The sequence below is a fragment of the Hibiscus syriacus genome, unplaced genomic scaffold (assembly GCF_006381635.1).
Source record: "Hibiscus syriacus cultivar Baekdansim isolate YM2019G1 unplaced genomic scaffold, ASM638163v2 tig00110174_pilon, whole genome shotgun sequence".
In the NCBI taxonomy this organism is placed as follows: domain Eukaryota; kingdom Viridiplantae; phylum Streptophyta; class Magnoliopsida; order Malvales; family Malvaceae; genus Hibiscus; species Hibiscus syriacus.
In genome coordinates, this window is record NW_024062612.1 from 938,373 (window position 1) to 944,372 (window position 6,000).

The window sequence follows — 6,000 nt, forward strand, 5'->3', positions numbered from 1 at the left end:
ACGCACATACCTTCCTTTATATATAGTATATATTATATACATTCATAATATAACCATATGATTATATATATATATATATATATATATATAAACACATGCCTAATTAAATATGGCAACTAATAATTAACCCATATAGTTAATAATAATATAATATATGAAAATCACTAATAATAATAATATATATACATACCTATATAACATGCACACTGTATAATTAAATAATTTAATAATATATATATATCAAATGAAATTTGAATAAAAACCCCGGACAAAACAAGCATTTACAAAGGTTTTCATACAAATTCATTAATGAGACAAAATTTGTAAACAGTAATATTCAAACATGAAGTTGGTTCTCTTATATATGGAAGAAAAATACAATCATTTCATTTCACATATATAGGGCAGATTACTATACAAGTTTCCATGTATATTTCACTGTTATACATCGATCCATAGAATCCATCTCCGAGTGAAATGGTTATTACTATACTGAAATTGTGTATTCAAATTGGTGGGGAGAGAAACGTGAAACCGGTCCCCTAACAGTATGTTGGGACGAGGCAAAAGTGGCAACCTGATCAAAGCTACTTTTATCTCTCCATTGTATTCCAGTTCAACTTCCAAAGCAGTATGAAAGAAGCATTGTGGTAATTATAAGGGCATCAAAATTCAAGAATATGTACGGTTGGGATAGCTGATACGCCACTATCACAATATTATATAACAGTACTGTGCATTAATCTGATCATCAATCATGTCTTTCTTTTGTAATGTGATTTTGTTTTACTTGATGCATGATTATGGATACCACCAGGGAAGTGAAGACAAAGTTGCAAACACAGGCATGCAAAACAGCACAAGAAACTGTGCAGTCAACATTATTATCTTTAATTTATTTCTTTGGAAAAAAATAAATTATCTAGGTATATAATAAGAGGTCTATCAGGCACTACGATGGAGTTGAATGTGCAGATTTGTGCATGTGGTTTCATGTATAGGTATATGAATAATATACGCAGGCAATAATGATACAATGGAGAGAGAGAGTATAGGGTTAATAAGAATACATATCACTGACAGATGACTGCAAAATTTCTCACAAAATCAATCAGGGAAAAGCTCATCAAGAAGTGAAATTTTTTTAGCCAAGCATAGATGAATTCCCTGGAAATGAAGGTTTGATAGAGAGCTGAAATTCTCAAGTATCCGTATGATATGTAGCTAGAATGAGGGATCTTTTGTCGGTTGGTGAGTGAGTGAGTGAGTGATTAAAGCTGCAAGATGACCTGATAGTATGAACCAGAATCTATATATGAAGCTAAAGTTCAAGCAGGATTCCTTACAAAAATGTCCAACTTCTTTGCCCGGCAATCTTAAAGCCTAGAAGCCCTTAAACAAAGGATGATAAACATGTCCTGGAAAGCTCATGGACTCAAGAATTTTAATCTAAAACTGGGTATCTGTTATCAATCGATACAAAAAACATAAACCAAGAAAAAGAGGGGGGGGGGAAAAGGGTGATAGCTAGGTTCATTACCAGATCATGCTGGCAGCTTCAACCTCTCAAACCAACATATACCAGAGAAACAATAAAAGCCGAAATGTAATGAATAAGGGTGGGTGGGGGGGGGGGTTCTTCCCTTATGCTGGCTCTATGTAGGGAAGGAAAGATGTGAAGCATAAGTGTTTTACTTTTTCATATATACCTAAAGATTTGACAAAAAGGGGCCGGAGAGGTGCGAGAGACATGCGTGTTTTTAGGGTACCAAATCCCTCGTGAGTCTCATCTGCAATCTAATACTATAATTTAATGCACCTTTTCCATCTTCTTGCACTGTGTCATAGAGGGTGTATTTAATGGAGGCTCTTTGGTCCATCTTTACAGCTATTGACACTGACTTGTTGATATAAATTACATTAACAAGGGAGCAGTTGGACTTTTAAAACTAACTGCAACAACATCCAGTTAAGTTATTAAAAAAATCCCAAATGCTAAAAACTAGCAAAGGGCCAACTTGTTAAAATGTCTCTTTGGAAACAAACGAAGCCCTTTAATTCAATTCCCTACCATACATTAACCATTCAAAAGTTGGTTTATTTTAAAAACTTATATATTAATTACTAATTATCCCTTAATCTACGGAGTTGATATTTTAGCTTCGTTTCTGCTTTATAGAAGCAAAGGGCACAGGACATTGACGGTTCAAAGCAAGCATGCAAGGATTGCTTTTATCCATATGTACTTTACCCTAAAGCAAGGAGCATATATAATTGATATTATTATAAAAGTAAAAAATAAATCATTTTTTGTGTTTTTGTAAGAGAACATGTAGATAAAGGCGGTTGCCATGTGCTTTAGTGAGATTTTGGTCCCTTCAATAAAATTATATATAAATTATAAAGATGAAGGGTGTGTATTGGCCAGGCTGGTGGAATCAGTACAGGAAGGAGGCGTGGTTTTATCTTTAGTTTTGGGTGGTTCCTTGTGTCTTTGGGGGGTTGACAAACAGTGACATTTAGACAAAGCCCTATTGGAACGCCAAAGACCACTTACCTTTTTTAATTATTTTAAAAAAAAAATCCTACCGTTATAATTAAATATGGAAGAAAAACTAAAAAGTATTACTTTATTATTATAATTATAAATTAATTAAAAAAATAAAATGGTTTGTAGCATTTAAAAAAAATTCGTTATTATTTTTGGTTCCACTTGTGTTGATAATGCAGCTTATGTTTCTTTCATGATAGGCTTCCAAATGCCTTAAGTTTGTTCCACATCAGAATTTCTGTTCAATGATGGTCCGACACCGTTTTGAATACTTTCTTGATCTCATTCATCTTTAGTATATAATTGGCAGGGAATGTAAAAGCTAAATCACAAATGAAAATTCCAGAGATCATTGAAAGCTTTTGAATTCGAGAATTATCAACTTTTTAGTTATCTTTTAAATTTGAGAAAGAAAGTTCATCTTCCTATCACTGGTGTACTATAACATTCCAACCCTGAAAACAATATGTAGATATGTCATATGTACACATGCTTTCTACATTTGTTATATTTTCCATAGTATTTCTAAAAGCACACATATCTGTGGTTGAGTGAGTGTTGCTTTGTTTTTCCTTTTGTTTAGACAGAATTTGTCCTTTTTTATATAAAAAGTTAAGTTTACAGTTGCACTACAACAAAACTGTTCTACATCGGCGTTTATAGCAGCGTTTTGCGGGTAAACGTCACTAACTTTAAACAAATAGCGGCGTTTACATTCTAAATACCACAAAATGGTAACTTTAGCGGTATTTTTATACAAATGTCGTAATAGGGTTTATCTATAGTGGTATTTTTTCAACAAACACCACAACAGAGTAGTACTTTAGCGAAGTTTTTATACAAATGCCGTAATAGGGTTTATCTATAGTAGTGTTTTTTCAACAAATGTCGCAACAGAGAAGTACTTTAGCGGTATTTTTATACAAACGCCGTAACAGGGTTCATCTATAGCGGCTTTGTTCAACAAATGCTGCAACAGAGTAGTATTGTAGCGGTGTTTTTACACAAATGCCATAATAGGGTTCATCTATAGTGGCGTTTTTCAATAAATGCTGCAAGAGAGGAGTACTTTAGCGACGTTTGTATAAAAATGCTACTATAGGAACTACAACAAAACATATTTGTAGCGTCAGTTTTAGCGGCATTTTTTAGACAAATGTCGCTATATCCTAATATATAGTGGCGTTTTTTGTGAAAACGACGTTAAAAATGCACACTTCAGTGGCGTTTATGTAAGAAACATTGCTATATCCAAATGTATAGTGGCGTTTATGTTAAAAATGCCGCTATAACCACGAACATTAAAAGTTAAACTTTTATTTCATTCTTTGTTGAAAATTCCAAAACTCGTATCTCCGTTCAGGCTCACCTCTCTTCTCCGTAGCCAAAAAGACCTAACCCTAGCGTTCAACCTTTTCAAAAACGCAAACTCATACCTCAAACCTACTGGCAAACTCTTTCGTTACTCCCTTCTTTCCTATGACCTCATCATCACCAAGCTCGACCGCTTCTAAATGTTCAAAGAAATGAATCAAGTTCTTCACCTTCTCAAAAACGACACGCGAATAGTCCTAGAGGATATCATTTTTTGCAATGTATGTAAAATTTACGGCTGGGCGAAGTTACAGGAACGTGCATTAAAGTTGTTCGACGAAATTCCTCAGTATCATTGCCTGAGGACAGTAAGTCTGTGAACTCGTTACTTGCGCTCCTATTAAGCCGAAAGTTTGATGAAATGAAGGAATTGTTGCCCGAGGACGTTTTTCGATGGGTTTTTCGGTGGATCGCATTTGGTTGTACCTTTAATTTTTTACATATAGCGGCGTTATTGGGGAAATGACGCTAAAAGTTCGTACTTTAGTGGCATTTTTCTGAAAACACTGCGAAATCTCGTACTCTACTGGCATTTTATGCGTTATTGGGGAAATGACGCTAAAAGTTCGTACTTTAGTGGCATTTTTCTGAAAACACTGCGAAATCTCGTACTCTACTGGCATTTTATTAAAAATGCCACTATAAACCCATACATTAGTGCGTTTTAAAATAAACGTTGCTATAAAATGACAAGAGGTGGTGTTTTTGGCAAAACACCACTATAGAATTGGACAATAGTGGCGTTTGTTGTACACACATCTCAATAGACTCGTAAATAGTGGCATTTGTTATAAAAAAAAGTCGCACGATCGCATATATTAGTGGCATTTTTTAGGGAACGCCGCTATAAAATGATAAATGGTGTAATTTTTTTATAAAATCAATACCGTGCGTAACCCTTTCATTCCCACGATCCCCTTTTCTTATTTCCTATCTCTGCCAGAAATACCCAAATACCCACAAAGTTGCTGCTGCTCCTCGCCGCTCGAAGCCGTCGAGGCCTCCAACGTCACGCCATCAACGCTTGACTCTCTACCATCGTTAGTGCTCTTATTTATGGTAAATTCCCATCTTTTTCTAAACCCTAATTTCATTCTTTCGATTTGTTATTTAGGAAACAGGATAAACCAAAACTACTTCATATGAATTCGATATTATAATAACTCATAATTTCATATGAATTCAGTTCGCGCAAGAGAGGAAAATCCATTTGATATTGTTCGTGTTTTTTATGGTAATCCCGATCGATAATTACTCATATTTTCTTTAGTTGTTGTTCCCAGTCTCTTTTAATGGTTGAGATTCATCGATGTGTGCTACTGTTAGAACTATGTCTTAAAGCAAATTGTAATTGGTTCTCTTTCAGACACGTGTTGTAATTTATAATTAGGAATGTAAGGAAAAGTTGTTCAAGTGGTTCAAAAATTGAAACATGAATGAGGTCGAATGTAATTTCTTTCTAAACTTTAAAGCCAATTAATCTAAGGAATTTTTGTATAAAATACTTGCTATAGAACTTTCTTCCCACTGACATAAGATGGATGAATTGATTAAACCAACTTGCATTTAGTTCAGATATACCTAAAAAAGGTTATGAGATTGAAATTTAAGTGCAAATGGAATTTTAAGTAGTAAATTTTCTCGTCCTACAGAAAATTCAGATACATTCTTAAGTGGGAGATAAAAAGTACGGTTTCTTTTCATCTATGGATGATAATCGTAGGACTATGCTAACCAGTGAAAGCGATTTTGAGAAATCACCGCTTGCTTGTTCTTCATCTTGAGCTAGTGTAATGGATTCCTTCTATGTAATTGAATCTGGTCCCTGCATTGCGGGATTTTCCCCAACTTCTTGGTCAGTTGTGGGAAACACCCTTATTTGTTCTCTGAGAAGAACCAATCCCTTGTTCAGAATCTGCGTTGATATTAACCACATAAAATTCTTCTGTTCAGTTTTTGTTGAGCATAGGCTGAAATCTACAGTATGCTACAGTTCATTTATATTTTTTTTCAAATAAAACTTGTCATATGTTTTCTGATTACTATGTTGATGTCAATCTGGTATTTGGCTGTCA